Genomic DNA, 17,492 nt, shown 5'->3' on the forward strand with positions numbered 1-17,492 from the left:
TTTCCGCAAACACCACTACTTACTTGGAATGTCTTTATGTTTGTTAAATACAAGGAAACAAGTTAAAACACACAAACCCAAATTATCCACCAGGAGAATTATATTCCAATGTGACTAACACATTCAGCTAGTTAGACCTCTTTATGGCTTTACCTCCAATTTAGAATGAATTGAGTAACTTTCTGGGCATGTGGGGGTTCCAAGTGGAAAGGAAATGATGAAAGCACTTACTCAAAACACTCATTAGCAATCTTTTCCAGCACTCCAGCCCAAATCAGCTATTTGAGTGGATTACTTATAATTTAGGAACCACACACTATGCCATGCATGAAAAAATGAATTCCCAGAGACAACCAGAATGCTGCAGAAATCACTGTGAATTAAGATGAAGATTGTTGGAAGAGGATGGAAAGAACTGCAATGATGTATGTTAGCAGTATCTTTTCTCTCCTTCAGAATTTGCAGAAGTCCTTTTCCATGCACAGAGAGTTCCTTGATTTTTAGAAGTTAGAGGGCTCTGGCTTGGTGGGAAGGACTCAAAGGTGTGAGTTTGCTCCTACCATCATTTTCCCTAGATAATACAGAGATTTATTTAGACATATCTCAGATAATCCCAGTGCCTGGAACTAATCTTTTGACTCTAGGAGTTGCAAACTTCCTCCTGCTCCCAGGCTGAGCCTGAAATCAGGGAATAGAAAGTAAACCCTTGGTTTTGCAGCATAATGCTCTCATATCCACTCCAGAAACAGGCTTCTGCATTGACCTGCACAGCTTTTTGGCAATATATCTCATCGTGCCCTTCAATCTGAAGCCAGAGAATTGAAAAATACCACTACTTGTTTTGCCTTCTCCAAATACAGTCCTGCTGCAGTAGAGAACGTCCATAAGGGAAACCTTGGTAGAAAAATGTGATAAATGTGTGGCTTTCAACCGCACCTTGGTTCCTGAAAGGAAGAAAATTTGCATAAAGTCCTGCGCTCAGTGTTTTCTTTTGGCTACTTCTATGCTGAGCCTGAAGGCTCTTCACTGACTCCATAGGGTGCCTAATTCTGGTGCCTAGGCTTAACCTGTTAGGACTAAGCAAAATTTTTACAGGCACTGCAGTGCAGAACTGGAATTCTTGAAGTAGATATTGGAAATCTAAAAGCAGAGCACTTGTATTACAGGATCTCAAGTTATTAGTCTTATTTCTAAGCACATTCACAGTAGTATCTCAGTGTGTACAGAGGTACTTGCTATATTATTCAAGGATACAAATGTTCCATCACAATCTTTGCCCACACTGCATGCAGTCATGTTCCTGCTTTCTCAGCTCAGACACAGTATCATATGCATCTAAATATTTCTGTGCTAGTAATATTAGATCCTACATGATTCTACTTCGCTGAAGAACATCACGTATCCCTTGTGTAAAATAAGTTTTCCAGGTTCTGCTACGATCAGCAGTATGCCCAAGCAAACAACCACTCTAACAGGATTCTTTACAGACAAAATGGGATTGAAATCCCATTGTTGACTAGTCAAAAAAGCAGATAAATAGTTCCTTTTCTTTAGCATCTTATTTGCTTTGTATTCCTAGAAAATAAAATGTGGTGTGGAGAGCCCACATTTCTCATGGAACAGTCTGTATTAAATCTCTGTTTGGGCAGTTAGTCCACGCTGACTTCTCCCCTTTTTAAATTACGGAAACTCTAGTACTCTTTTCCACAGAATAACCATTTTCTAGCTGTGAACTATTTGCACCTCACTATAAAATACTTTGAGATTAACATTAGACTAATCAATAGTTAGACCTAATTAAACTTGCTGCTTTAATTACATCAATTGTTGCTTTTAGAGACTTTACTGAAGACATCAGAGATGGCGAGAAGAACATTTTCATTTCATGCTCTCCCAACCCCCCAAGCTTCATTAAGCCCTTCACTGCAGATGTCCATCCTGGCACCAGCTCACTTGATAGCTGTGCTAGAGCCAATTAAACCTGGGCATCATGGCCACATTCAGAATTACTGACTACCAGAGAAGATCACAGTTCTAACCACTGCCTGACAAACAACGGGTTGTTGCGATCTCATCTACAGATTCTCACCCTTCTTTTGTTGCCATATCCCTTCCTATAAATGCAAACAATGGATGTGCAGCTATTGCTCTGTGTTGCTGGGCCGCTTGGAACAGAAATTGTACTACCATCTTTTGACTGTAAGGAGAACTACACCTTTAGAGAATCTCCCTTCTGTATTAAGTCACTGAAGGAAGTAATCTTCAATTCAGTGAATGAAACAAAAAAATCCATTTAAATATGGAGACACAAGATGAACAGTGTAGTCTATGAGCCGAGTCCTTTACAAAAAGCAATTTGATTTGAACATATCCATAAGAAGGCCCATAATTTTGGACAATCACAGTATATCCAAGAAAAAAACATCAACAGTCTTAAATGTGTCAGCCACAGTGCATCTACAGCTATTTCACATGTCATAGTAAACTGTTTGGAAGCAGCTCCACCATTACAGCTCCATGTTTCCTCTGGCACTTCCAGTCTGCATGACTACAATGGTGCTTAGTTCCTGGGCAGATCAGTACAGATTGGAGTTTGTATTAATTACAGACTCTTTGATTCTCAAAAAGTAGTTTATATCTAGATCAATTCAGAAGTGATGGACAGTACCACTTTCTGAAATGTACAGTGATCTATACAAAATTATTTAAATTCCTAGGGAGAAGGTGTCATACAGAATTACAGTTAACTGTCCTTATTGGAAGTCTTAGCACCAAGGATTCCTCCACTTCTATGCCTAGACAAAGTTCTTCTGAAACAAGTCAGAAGCTCATAACAGAGATCTTCAGAGGTTGGTTATCCTACACTGTGCTCATACACAAAATTGTGATATTTTAAAACCATGCTAAAACAAAATACTGACATTTTTAGGCAATTGTAGATGAATCTCATGTATTCATAAAAGGCAAATTCTAAAGCACTGCAAATAGGCAAATATATTTGAAAACCAAAGTGACATGTAAAAATGTACACTGTCCATTTGACATTAAGAAAGTTCTGGGAGTAGAGTGTTTAATAACATTCCTCTGCATACCAACAAAGGTTCTGCTGGATATCTGACAACAGAAACACTTGTTTAATGCCCTGTGATCTTGCAACAGCATTTTTGCCAATCCCTGAAAAGAAACCACTGGCATTTTGGGTGTGCATTATGGCATGTGTGGTTTAGTAGTGCTTTACCACTTTATAAATTCAGGGCAAAATCTTGGTTTCAGTGAAGTCAATGGGATATTTGCTACAGGCCTCACTGGAGTTGGGCTTTCATCCACAATATTTAAGAAGTGGGTCTACAGTCTGAAGAGGCACAAAGGAGAAAGTAAAAAAGTTTTTTTTTTCCATTGCAAACAAAGAAAGTTACAATAAGCACTAATGGGTAAAATCCGAGCTTTTCATAAGACTCTTTTCCCTATCAGTTATGCTGTGCTGTACACAGTTTTTAAGCAGCTCTCAATTAATTTATCTATGTATATATGCAAAGAAATTGGAAAATAGTACACATATATACACAGGCTAAAGTTAAGACAGGTGTTATTTTTCATCATCTTCTCTCATTAGCATAGTTCCACTAATGTTCAGTCCCTCTGGTATAGCTGAAATTACATACAGTAATGTAATACAGAGTAGAGCTACTAATTCAAAGAAACCTTTTTGTTCTCACATGTAACGTTATTAAAAGGAGCTATTACAAAGTAGTGGTCAAGGGGCTTCACAGTCACATTTCATTTTGACCTCTGATCTATATCCTCTCTGTAATAGACCATCACATACCACAGTACTACAGCAGCTAACTCCTTCACAATGGAAAATTAGTGCACAGACTTAACTTTTATACCTGCTGGATAGACAGAACACTTTGCTGCTGAATAGTTCAACAAAATCACATTTTATCAAAAAAAAATTGAACTTGTATATTCCCTACTCCTCAGCAGCAACGAAAGCAATCCTCTCCTGCCCCCCAACTCCCTTAAATTATGTAGAATCTACTTTTATCCTGGGTATGTTTAAAGAGAGCAAGAAAAACAATTTTTCTGTCACTGGTAACAATGTTTCTGTAGTTGTACACAGCACCTAAAAAGTTGATTGCAACAGTAAATCCCTTCCATTCCTTTTTGTCTGCTGGTTCAGAAAATAACTTGTCATTGTATCTCTCAAGGCCTGGGAACCCTTGATCTCAAATCCACTGTCTCACCAAAGACACTGGTTATTGGCACGATGAGCCTCAAGAATTGGTAATGTACCTAACTTCTGATCTCTTTTACATGCCTGTACCCTGTATTAGTGTTGGTTTATGACAATATGGCTTTGTCAAGAGCTATGTACTGAGGTTTGAGCATCATCAATGAGCTGAAAGAACATTTCTCTCCCAACGAGCTAATGATTTTTTTGTAGTACAGTGAAGCAATAAGCCTGTATGCCATCTGGAAAGGAGATGACTCTGTCTAGCTAACACCTGAAATACATGAGCATTTCCACAGTATGGTGAACCATCACTGGTCCTGTATGAGAATATTCAAACTGACCTCTAAGAAAGTGACGAATTACAGGAAAAGATGAAGAGAAAGAGAGGGAATGCTTGAATCTGAACAAAATTCCAAGAAAAGTTTGCCAGTTATCATGTACAAGTAACCCCTAAAAAGAGTTTTTTTTCAGTGACATTTAAATTCAAAGCAGTGGGTTTTGTCCAAGAACTGGATCCCAGCCATAAAGCACCAAAGTATTCTGACTGCTTGTTAGCTGAAGATGAGCTAAAATACAGGTAGATGTAAAGATTTGCTTCTTTTTTTTTTTTTTTTTTTTGGCCTGCCTCTGCATCTTCTAATTTTGCTGTCTATATTTGGCTTATGCAAATAAATTATCTTCCCACTTTTAACTTATGGTGGATTTTAGGTTAGCTGGCAATAAATAAGACATTCTGCTATGCTGGGTGTGGATGATCATTAAGACATGGGTATTGGACCCATTTTCAAGGTGCCAGTACCCACCACAAGTGGGGGTACAAAATTATACAAAATAAAAAAAAGTGAGGAGGACCTCCTTTTTCTAAGCTGTTCTGCCTAGCCGGGAAGCTGGCAGTGCAGAGTGTCACTGTGAAGGAAATGTCATCCCCACTGATTAACATTGTTTGGAGATAACCCAGCATTCAAGAGACCTATGGGGAGAATGCCAGGACCTTGGTTATCACCCAGACCTCTTCAATGATTCATGTCATAGTACCCCATTTGGGCCAGGCAGCACTGGGCAAGAACCTGACAGGCACATATATATTCCCAAATTGCATCAGAAATGTTTGGAACATCCCCTGGTATTGAATGTTCCTGTTCCTTATCCAGCAATGACAAGAGATACTTCTTCCTCTGAAAAAGTAGTCATCAACCACAAGTCCAATGTATGACAAGACTGCAATGTAGGCAGCAATTTCCCATGCTTCCCCTCTTTAGGGGGCATTATTAGCTTGCTTATCATCACTGTTCTTTCCCAAGATTATCAATACAACATGAACATCCAGACAAATGGAAAAAAAAAGGTTTGAAAGGTTATGTATTATGAGGTTCATGGGCTATAGTTATGTATGTACTCTGTACCAAGTTTGATTAGAGAAGTCTTTTCTAACAATTTTGGACTTTCCATTTACAGTACTCAACAGAAATAATTGTGGTGACATTCCAAATGTTCAGAATATGAATTCCTTCCTATTTCACTAGGAACTCTGAATTAGACCCCTACTGAAAAGACCAATCCAAACAAAATTAAAACCATTTGCATAGAAAACTGATCCACAAAATGGCAGCATTAACTGCATGGGCAATGCAATATTTCATGATTTTTCTTTTTCACAGAAACAATTTCCATGTGCTCAATTACCAGCTACAAGTGAATTCTGAGATTTCTCTGCATGCCACAGCATGAAACTGATGATCTACATGTGATCCTAAATGCCCGACAGGTCTATGTTCTGATACGCCTTTGTCTCTCACCCCATTTTTCTTCAAAAACTCAGGCTTCTTTTTGAAATGTGCCCACTTTATGCATATGTTTTCAAGCTTTTATTCTATACCAAAAATACCTGGAAAACAAGATGACAGACAGCACAGGAAAAAAAAAGCTATGGAGTTATTTAAAAAAGTGGGGGTTGGCAGCATATTCTGGAAAATGCCAAGGGTTTGTGGAATAAATTCCATTTGGCAAGTTTAGAGATAAAAGAATCCAGCTGCTTTCAAACACCAAATGCACCACTAAAAAGTCTCTAAAATTGCAGAAACATCTTAAATCAACAAAACATATCATCCTCCCACACAAAACAACAGCAACAAAAGAACCACAAAACATTCCTATTTAGATAGACTTCAATGCTAGCTGAAGTATGTCTGTTCCAGGCAGTTTGTCAAAGAGTACGCTTATATACAACAAAGGGCATAGGGTTGAGGGATTTTATGCTTCAGGCTATTGCAAAGCTAGGCAGAGATGAAAGCAGTCATGCTGCTGAGGGACCTAGGAAAAGGAACCAGGCTGAGCCATATGATGATTGGAATCTTTTGCAAAAGCGTTTCTATCCACTTGATTAGAGTCTTTCAATGGCTGTATTGCTGAACAGGAGTTATTGGTTTAGGGCTTGATTCAATGTTCACTGAAGTCAGTCGTGACTTTCTACTACATTTAAAAGGTCTTTGGATCAGATGTTAAAACACTAAACCCCATCTATTTATGTATCCTTTCCTCCAAGTTTAGGTACAACCTGTTCAACTCCTTCATGACATGTAGAGCACGTAAAACACACTTCTAGCAAAACTGGAACTTGGAAGTACCTAAGACAGGGACTAGCTCCTTCACTATACTAGCAGAAAATACTCATAGAGGAGTCTGCAGAAATGGCAAGTATACTGCCCTTTTAGTTCTAAAGAGAATCTGTATTTTCAGGCTGTTGTTCCTTGCCATTGTTCCTTTAACAGAACAGCTCCTTGCAAAATAGGTTGGCCCTACTGAAATGTGAACAGATTTTATTTCATTTTTAAATGAATCATTTCACAGATCTAGGTTTGAAGTCAGTCACACTAGCACAAGTGAGGGTAAGGTAGCTTCCAGTAAATGAAGGCAAATGAGGCACTGGAAGCTACTGACAGAATACTATACTGGGACAACTGCCTGGGTGTCCAAAAGCCAGCAAAGAGTCCTTATGAAAAGAGTCCTCTTTGTAGGTAACTAACTCTCAAAGGTAACAATTTCATTAACTAAGAAGCAAAACGAATAAACATTCTACTGAAAGTTCCTTTCATCTCTCCTTATCTCCTGATAATACTACAGTATCTGTTATGAAGAGCTTTGAAACTCACATTTCAAGCTAGTAATTTCCAAATAGTCTTTAAAAAGACAAACGAAATCTAAGCAAAAGCAGTTCAGTAACTTTGCAGTATGAAAAATAAACTTTTCCATTTCTAAACACACACACACAAAGAATGTAAAAAAACCTTGTGCTGAAATGGCTGGAGATAGAAGGCACAAATTTGGCAGGCAAGATGACTAAGTAAGAAGAAATGCCTTCACATTTTCCAATTAAAATGGGATTTGCTTTGACTGATCTGCTGCAAATCAGTCTTTTTGTCCTTTATCAAGTGTTTTCCCTCAGCTTGAAAGGAAGCAGCTAAGGAACATCATGCTGTGCTTGTGTACAATTAACTTAGCCAAGCAATGAAACATTCAGAGAAGAAACAAAACATCCCTGTCTGTGATATGTAGATTTTTCTATTGTGCTTACATAGTGCTGAACATCCAGTATGGTAAAAGCACCATAGCTCCCAAAATCTGTGTATTTATTATATCCTATTTATCTATCACCTCCACAGTCTCTGTAAAATACCTGAATGACTTACAAAAGCCATAACATCACAGAAAGTTGTTTTCTATTCAGTAATCAACATAGGCACTAGGGCTTCAATCCACAGAGGGATGCCTACATGTCCCTATGGATCAAGCTGTTTATAATTATGGTAAGAATCACCTCATTACAGATGGTCTGTGTAATTTCTTACACATCACCCTAGCCCTATGATTTCAGATGTCTGAAGAGCTCCAAAGTAGTCTATTACAGATTTCATCTTATACCTCCTCCTGCACATGACATGTCTTTTTCCAATACTATACTTGGCCTTTAATTTGCCAGCAACTGCTTTGATAGAAAAAAAAGTCTTGCTTTTATCACTTTGTCATATCCTATTGCTGAAACGACATTACACTGATTCAACATCAAACTGACATGAAGCACCTGGTTTTAACCATACTGAAGTAGCTTTCATGTTTTTACCCGTAGATTTCTTTAGGTAATAATGAGCTTTACTTTTAATGCTTCAGTCTTTATAGTGCTGGACATTTGTATGCAAATGGACAAGTTGCACAGCAGCAGAAAATGAGACTTTGTATTTTTTTGATGTTGGTTGGACTGAATCTTCTCAGCATGTCTATATAAGGTTGAGTAAAACCAGGCATTATCTTTATATCAGATACATCCCCTACAGGCAGACTATTTTCTACAGTTCCAGGAATTTATCTTTGAGATTTTAAATGCCAGTGTTGGAGCTGGCTGAACAGTATTTGCCAGCTGACACTGATTTTGAACTTCTCTAATTCACAATCATTCACAAATATTTCTCACTGTTGAGGAACACATTTTGTCCCTGTATGGTTCTGCCAAATGGTTTGATGGCCCATTTTGCAGATGCTGGTTGCTCATGAACATACCACCTTATTGACTATTTGAGTTATGTGTATGCTTTTCATCCATTGCCTTTTTTGCTGAGTGGGTGGCTGAAACTTTCATAGAAAATAATTGATAGCAAACAACAGAGAACGGATTTCCATGACTAATCTTTTGGGATTTGCAAACATCTCCATGACCGTTCCATCATTGTATAAATATTAAAGACTGGCAAATAGCAGAGTCACCACAGTCTTCAAGAATGTTGAATTAAAATTATTTAATTGTTGTTATATTTACAAGAGTTCCCTTTTCCTCTATCTTGCCAACTTTAACCACTATTTTCCAGAGCAACAGTGGCTAAAAAGACAGCAGCAGATCCATGCTAATGGCCTGCAGGAAAATTACTGATAAACAGGCTTTTCTTCCACCTTCAGCTAATATGCAATCTGGAGGCTGCATCCATACTCCCTTCAGATGGGGGGATCATAATCCACGTCTTTAGGTATCTCCAGTTTGGCCTACTGCAAATGTCCAGATTCCTGTTGCTTGCCTTCCGAGCAAGCTATGAGAGCACATTAACTTCAGTACTGTGGAGCTCCTGCTGGCTTCCCACCTAGTGAAACTACACACATTTTAAGCTCTTGTTCCTAATCTAAAAGGAACCTTTAATTATTAGGACCTGGCTATATGGAAACCATTTAACATTTTTTGCAGCATTCCACTGCCATAACAATAGGCCTTGCAGATACTGAACCTATACGAAGCTTCTCAGGAAAAACTGTCAGGAGCTCAGGGCTGAGCATTTTTAGCTGACATACTTGAGCTATGAAACATAATATCAGGAAGGACTGGCATGCATTTAAATATACAAAGGAAGATGTTTATGACATACCTCTCCTCATATTGAAAGCTTTTCTGTAGCGCTGAGTGCAGAATACACAATAATCTCACAGAAGGACAATGGAAACTCTAAAAACACACCAGAATAAATAGCAGAGGATGGTCTCAAAAAGGAGGGCACAGACAGGACTTGAATGCAAAGTGCATCAGGTATCTGGCACAGCTGATCTAGCTCAATCTGTCAAGGGTCTCTAGACCTCCAAAGCATTGAGGGTGAACCTGATTTATCAGAACTAGAGAGAAATGACAGCACAGGATGGTCAGGGGTACAAATTCTCATTTATGTCAACATAAAATGGAGCTTGCTACTGTTACTCCAGCTCAAGAGCTACAGCTGCATGCTCCCAGTCCAGTCAGATACGTATAAAAATAAAAAGGCGTGTGAGTAGTCCCTTTACTTACAATGTCTTGGTCTATGCCATTCACAGCAGGATGAGTGCCTGGCTACAGCAAAGCTTTGGGTAAGTTACTGATCATGGGCCTCCATGAGTGTGCGTCAAAGGTGCTTTTAGTAGTAGGAGTCTGACAGCATGAACGTTTGCTACTATCAGGCTCAAGACAAAGCACCTATTCAGAGACTTTCATTCATCCATTTTAAAAGGGTTTACAAGGATATCTGATAAGAATTGGCTGTGCTTCACTACTGAGGGCAACTGAGGCACTACAGAAATATATATTTTTCCCCCCCCCAAAAAATGGCTGCTTCTTTGAGTGCCCTAATGTTTTTGTTCCAGGGTTAACCTATTGAAAAGAGTGAGTATTAGAGTTAGTGGTATTCCCTGAACAATCCTGCCATCACAGCAGGCATTTAGCATTTCTGAAAATGTTACCAAAGCCTGAAGATTAACACTTCAAGCTAAATACCCAGATCTGAAGAACACTTTTGAATACCTAGTCCTATGTCTCTAAGACCAAAGTCACACAGAACATCAGTGGTAGAGTCAAACTCTGTAACTCTCAAAGATGTTTCTCCTTCAGAGCAAGTGTAAATATGAGTAAATGAAACAAGCTATACCACATGGCTTGTTTGTTCAACAAAAGTAGCAATAATAATTTGTATGTGGAAAAGTTCTCAATAGAAAGGCATATGTTGGCATGACAATACATTAAAGAGCTATTGTGTAGAAATACAACAAGAAAAATACACAAGGGGATTATTATGAGGACAGTACTCCAGAGTCTCATCAAATGTGGTTTGTTAGAAATAGGAACAAATAACACTTTCTCTAACTTGGTTGAACTTGCAGCAATGACCCTTAAAGCTAGTAATAAAATTTTCCAAAGACCTGAAACAAATAAAAGTTACTTTTGTTGTACTCCTCTCTTTTAAACTTTTCAGGAATATTTTAGGCCTAGAAAATTTACCAATTTCAACTGATGGGTTTTATTTTGCCTGCATTCTTTGTCACCCTGTATATATATTCTTTCAATCATCTAATAACTTCTGTTTTGCTCTCTGATACTTTTGTTTTCTTTTCTTCATCTAGGTTTCAAAACCAAAAATTTATAAACAAGGTAAGAGGGCACAGGGTGATGGTTTTCTACTTTCAAGAACAGGGATAAATGTTTTGACTGGGGATACAAGAATTAACACATACTGAGAAGATAAAGAACTCAGAATAACAGCTGAAGTTCTCCACTGGCACATATGTAAGCTGCTTTGCATAAATCAGATGCATTACAGAGTTTGGGATAAGATACTCTAAGAAAAGTTACTTTAAAAAGGTAAAACACATACACACCACTTACTATATTCATGAAGGACTAGACTGGAGCTTTACCCCTTTTACTTGAAACAATATTAAGTTATATTCCAAGTCTTGTTCTGAACAGATATTTTTAGAATCAATTATGCTAAGAGGTTTGAGCTACCTGAAGATTAATCTTTTGGTCTCAAAGAAAACTTAGCTGAATAAAGCAACTCCTCTTCTACAAGAAATGTCATTCTTCAGCTAGAGACAGAGGAAACCATTTCCAAAAACGTCCTTTCTATGACCTTCACTGTGCTGGAGGATAAGATGATCATCTGACTGTATTCTTGCTCCTGCCAGCAAAAATTAGACTGCCCAGATTATGTTTTCCATTTAAAGTGAAAGAAGGCTTTCAGGAGCTCAGGTTTCCCTCAGTAGTCAGCCCTGCTAAAATGGGGTGTTCTCTTTTGGCACATACATTTCCTAGCAGTAGCCAGGACTAGTGAGACACAAAGCTCTGTCAGCGGGTGGAAAAGCAGAAGCAAGTACATAGAACATTAAATGTGTTGATTAGTGCATTTTTATAAATGTTGACACCGTTCTCACATCTATGAAGTTCAATCCTGACACATCTGCACTACAGTCCCGCATCTGACTGCCATTGATGTACACAGGAAAGAAGAGTAATGGCAGCAGCATAGGTTTCAGCTCTCAAACATTACTCAGACACATGCAGGCCACACTGAGGCTTGTGCTTCTTCAACCACAGTGTGGCAATAACTACATTCAGCCTGCCTTAAGCCATCTGGGGCATCTCACCTCTGTGTCACGCTGCAGGCATACCCATACTGAGGAAGCTAGACCTGCTAAAAATTTCAGTCCTTAGGTGGCAGGCTTTCTGGGTCATTCACCATATCATCCAGTGGTGGTAAAGAAAATGTGAGACCTTCTGCAGAAAAGGCTATTAAAAAATTACAGTACTTTAAACTTCTCAGTGATTTTTCTACCCAGGGAAAGAAAATGTAAGTATTTTAGCATAATACCTGATCAACCAACTTTCAATAGAATAAGACTTAAAATTAACTCTAAATGTGTGTAGTTTGTATTCGGTTTGAAAACCTTTTTCCTTCTTCCAAAGAGCTTCATTTCCCTTGTTGCCAGGGCTTGTGTTTCGCCTTAGGCTTGTCATAATACTCAATGCTTTACAGTTTTGCATTTTTCTCCTCCAGGGGCATTCTTCTGTCAGCTCAGCAAGACCTTTTTCTTTATATATTCTCTTTTTTCCTCTCTCTTTTTTCTCTCAGGCCCTCACTTTTCTATGCTCATATTTACTACATATGACCACATTTCCTCACTATTTTTTTACATTTTACGTTTTTTACATTTTACATTTACTTCTTACATTTCCTCACTATTATTTTCCTAGGGTTTCTTTAATCCCATCTACCCCATTTTGTAAGGAATACGTCCATATTGCTTACTTCTCTCCCTCAGGCATCCTTCCTCATCTCCATGCAGTTGTCAAGTTGTTCCCTCTCTTTTTTTCTTTCAGTCTTTTTCCTCTTCAGCCTTATATCATCTTCCTCTGCTCCTATCACTATCAAACCAATAAATTGTTTCTGGAGTCCACTGGCTGTGGACAGCTGGGCAGTACCCATTTCTTTGAAGTTAGCATCCATTCAGGAAAGGGGACATCACTGTCCTTCCCTGGTGAGAACTGACTCATATTAAAGCCCAAGAATTGCTGTCTCACAGCTGTTTGAGACCAAGGAGATGCCACTGTGGATGCAACCTGCTCTTAGGAGATTTAAGAAATTGGGAATTACAACATTTCATCAATACTAATCCTGTACTGATCTTTAGAACAACTGCAGCTAAAAATTTCCATTCTGATGGATGTAACTTGGGTGACTATAAATTTTATTTGCTTCAAAAGCCTAACCTCAGCCCTGTGAGGAGTCATTGGCTATGGCAGCATGTCCTGCTTTCAGCTGGGATAGAGTTAATTGTCTTCCTAGTCGCTGGTACAGTGCTATGTTTTTTGAGTTAGGTATAAGAAGAATGTTGGTAACACTGATGTTTTCAGTTGTTGCTAAGAAATGTTTACTCTAAAGTCAAAGATTTTTCAGCTTCTGATGCCCAGCCAGCAAGAAAGCTAGAGGGACACAAGCAGCTGGGAGGGGACACAGCCAGGGCACCTGACCCAAAGTGGCCAACGGGGTATTCCATACCATGTGACGTCATGTCTAGTATATAAAATGGGGGGAGTGGGGGCAGGGGAATCGCCACTCGGGGACTAACTGGGCATCGATCAGCAGGTGGTGAGCAATTGCATTGTGCATCACTTGTATATTCTAATCCTTTTATTATTACTATTGTCATTTTATTAGTGTTATCATTATCAGCTGCTTCTTTTCTGTTCTATTAAACCGTTGTTATCTCAACCCACGAGTTTTACTTCTTTTCCCAATTTTCTCCCCCATCCCACTGGGGTGGGGGGGAAGTGAGTGAGTGGCTGCATGATGCTTAGTTGCTGACTGGGTTTAAACCACAACACAGCATGATAGCAGTCATACCCAGACTAGCTTCTAAACAGGAGAGGGAGCAGCAGGTGTAAAATCCAGTAGGTCTCTCACTTGGCAGAGCAAAGCTGTCAGGTCACGACTCATAACAGGTGAAGGAGAAAAACTGGAAAACCAGCTTCTGCAGATAGAGCTAACTTAAATATTATTGGAATATAAGATATCCATTAGTCCCAGAGAATTTCAAGAACTAGAAGGTGCCATAAATAAACTGTAACTACTAACCCCAATGACAGGCATACATATGTTTTCCTCTACCCACGTTTATCCAAACAAATCAGCACGCAAGCACACATTAGATGGGAAATTCTCTCAAGAGCATGGAAGAAGGTTTACAATCTCTGACTTCCCAGGCCAGGGCAGGTGCAAAGGGCACAGTCACCATTAGGTGGGAGCTCCTGGTATCAGCTTGACTGGGCAGGAGAGGAAAAGGAGATACTATCAAGCAGAGGCAGCACAGCTCTTCAGATGACAGTAGCCACTAGGAGAGGCAGTTTTAAAAAGACAGTTCAGGAGCTGGTTGTGATCTTAGCATTTGGTCCTAATGAGCTGGACTGAACTTTCTCCAGCACAGTTGTGCTTAAAGCTGTTTTTCTGGACCAAGGCTGCTGTCCTGGTCTAATTATTGCAATAATTCCACATTCCCCTGCCTTGTGTAATTAACTTGGGTTTGTGGTTTTGCAGAGAAGACTGCTATTAAAACAAAATCAAGCTGGTTAGTGGTAGCAGTAGCGTTTGTATTACTGCAGCACCTCTAAAACCTAGTCATGGCTCAGGATTCTAGTGTCCTGAGGCTGTGCTGAGGAGGATAAAGAAATATAATGGAGTACGCACTATACGTCACAAGATGGAAGCACTGCATCTTTCTCCAGCTTGGCAATATGGCTTAGCATTTCACATTTGGTTCTTTGTGGACACATGATCTCCTGTTGCCCACTGAATACTAGCCACAATGCTGAAATATTACTCATCATCTAATCGGATATGATGCCACCTTCCTCAGGGCAGGGCCTGCTGCAGGGAGAGGGGATGACTATTGCAGGTACTCACATGGTTCCCTATCAGAGCAATACTGAAGCAGCTCACTGTCCCCTACATACTCATCACTGTGATGCCCCTGTGTAGAGAGGTAGCCTAGGTCTTGAGGGACCTTATTGACAAAGCACCTTGCCCAAGGTGATGATACAAAAAAAAAAAAAAAAAAAATCTGTGGCAAAGCAAGAACTGAATTCAGGTTTTCCTGGTGGCCACGGGGCTTAGAGTCTACTATTCTCTGAACAACCTTTCCTTACATGACACTAGGTTTGCAAGCCATATTAAAAGCTAAGATGCAAATATTACACAGCACATCTGATTTCTTCCTTTTTAAAAAGACAAGTGTAAGGTAGTGATATGCTACCAAAAAAAATTTATTAACCATATTTGAGGAGAAGGTGAAACTTCACACTGCAAGCCACCCGAGGCTGCAAGAAGGCAACCCAGCATTACAGAAACATCATGGGGGCCCTCCGGTTCCTGTGCCATGCTTTTTGCTTGGCATGACAGCAGTGGGGACCATGTGCATGGTCTGCTGAGAGACCAATAGTCACAGCTAGGCCGCAAGTATATCAGTGAACATAGCAAGAAGCAAAGTTTTAAGCAGCCAGAAAAATGTAGTTTGAAAACCAAAAAGGGAAGAGGTGGTTTGAAAGCCACTGAAGTACTCCATTCACAATGATGAGCCCATAACCTGAATTTTCGATTAAATTAAAAGTATCTGTTCTTTTACATTTAGACAGAAGTGGTCTGCAAGCTGATACTGTCCACAGAGGAATAAGTATTAGGTGAGGGTGGAGGACTAAAAGGTGGTGAGTTGGCCCATTTAGGTCTTCATTTAAGGGAGTACTTGGTACAAACCAAAGTTTGGTTTCAGTCTCGGTGCCTCCCAGATTTTCGTTTTTACATTTTTGCTCTCCCTACGCATAGTTTTTCCATTCAACTCAAATAATTTTTTCCTCTTACTTTTCAATTCTACGCTCAAATATTTAACCTCTCTTCTTTGTCCAGTTGCACTGGTCTTTGCTCTCTCACTTTGGCCCCACCCACACTCCCCCCTCCACCACTTCTGTTTGCAGTCTCTAGAAAAGAAACATTATAAACTAAAATTTTGGTGAAGACTTCATTCTATGATTCACGGAAATAATAGTTCTGAATGAAACAGTCTGACGCCTTAGAGCCAGACACAGTGAGCCCTGATCTGAATGCTAGCCCATTTATTTATCTAACAGTTCACTCCAAAAGATAACCATGCTGATCATACCAGAAAGTACATCTCTGCAAACATACTGTGGTTGCATATTTACTGGGAAGCACTTGAAAAAGTTACTTGCACAATCATGCATCATTGGTTATGTGTTCAAGATAAAGTTTAAACACTGTTTATACCTTTCAGTTTATATCCTTTTATCTTTGTCTGCATACTAAGATTTAAAATCTCCAGACCATCCTTTAAATCTAATAACAGATTAGCAAAAAAATTATAAGGCTGAAAGAAAATTATTTAATAGATACACTAACATGAATCCCCCATGCAGTAAAACATAACGAAACAATAAGAATATAAATTACTGTTCAAAATATTTTAGTATATATATCTTGTAGGTTTCTAACCCAATTATTTTTAAAATATCTGCTCCTTAAAAATGAAACACATGATAACTTAAGTGTAATCTTACTTTTTGTATGTTTTCTGCATATAAAATACTTCTGTGTTTTTGTAAATGAATCCCAGTGATAACGAACCAACGCCATGAAAACAAACACAAAGTAGTTATCTAAGGAGTCCTTGCTGAGCCAAGCCATTTCACTGGTGAGCATTGCAAAACCAAGGAAAGTGTTATAATATTTTATACGCCCAACATCCAACTTTAAGCAACTGTCCTTTGAAATTGCAGACAAGGAGAGCTCACAGACCATGAATTCTCTCATCAGTTTATGACCTGTCTCCAGTGCTGTTTCTCTGCTTTCAGACCAAGAGGAGCAGGCAGTTTTACAGACCCCATTCAGCTGCAGACAAGAAGTAAATAAGCTCATCTGCTCCGTTAACAAGAAAGAACGAACTTGTTAAGTACCTACCTTCTCCTCATTTTCTTGGTTCCAGCTCCGCCAGAGTCTTCAGCCTTGCAAAACTCCCCCAGCCTGTGTGACCCTGCAACAGACTCTTGAGTGATTCATTGTGGCAAACTTCCTTCTGTTCAGCTTCAATTTATGAGGCCAGACTGGCTGAGGTGGAAAAAAAAACAAAACAAAGGGAAAAATAAAAAGTGGAGGCATTGACAGGAGAAACTAAAACCATCTTAAGAAACAGTGGATCTGGTTAAGGCACACTGTTCTTTCACCATGTCAGAGAGTTAGTTTACTGACTATTGACTTTGGCTGTAGGTCACTAGGGTGCTAATGCCAGGCAAGGCAAAAGGCATCTTGTCCTTTGATAGGATTTAAGGGTAATCTTCTGGAGAAAGAGTGAGAACAGTTATTAGCATTTGGGGGTGTGATTGCTAATCCAGCAATGATGCATGACTGATTTATTAACT

At 39.1% G+C, this 17,492-nt stretch overlaps 1 protein-coding gene across 1 annotated transcript in view; it reads right to left on the reverse strand.

Annotated features, from left to right (window-relative positions):
• TRIM2 (tripartite motif containing 2) overlaps nucleotides 1-17,287 on the reverse strand; it is a 117,788-nt gene extending 100,501 nt beyond the window's left edge. The window contains exon 1 of the mRNA XM_030010531.2: nucleotides 17,035-17,287. The gene's annotated coding sequence lies outside the window, so the exon portion shown is untranslated. The remainder of the gene's footprint in view (nucleotides 1-17,034) is intronic.
• Nucleotides 17,288-17,492: the final 205 nt, after the last annotated feature.

This window comes from Aquila chrysaetos, chromosome 1 (genome assembly GCF_900496995.4).
Source record: "Aquila chrysaetos chrysaetos chromosome 1, bAquChr1.4, whole genome shotgun sequence".
NCBI lineage: Eukaryota > Metazoa > Chordata > Aves > Accipitriformes > Accipitridae > Aquila > Aquila chrysaetos.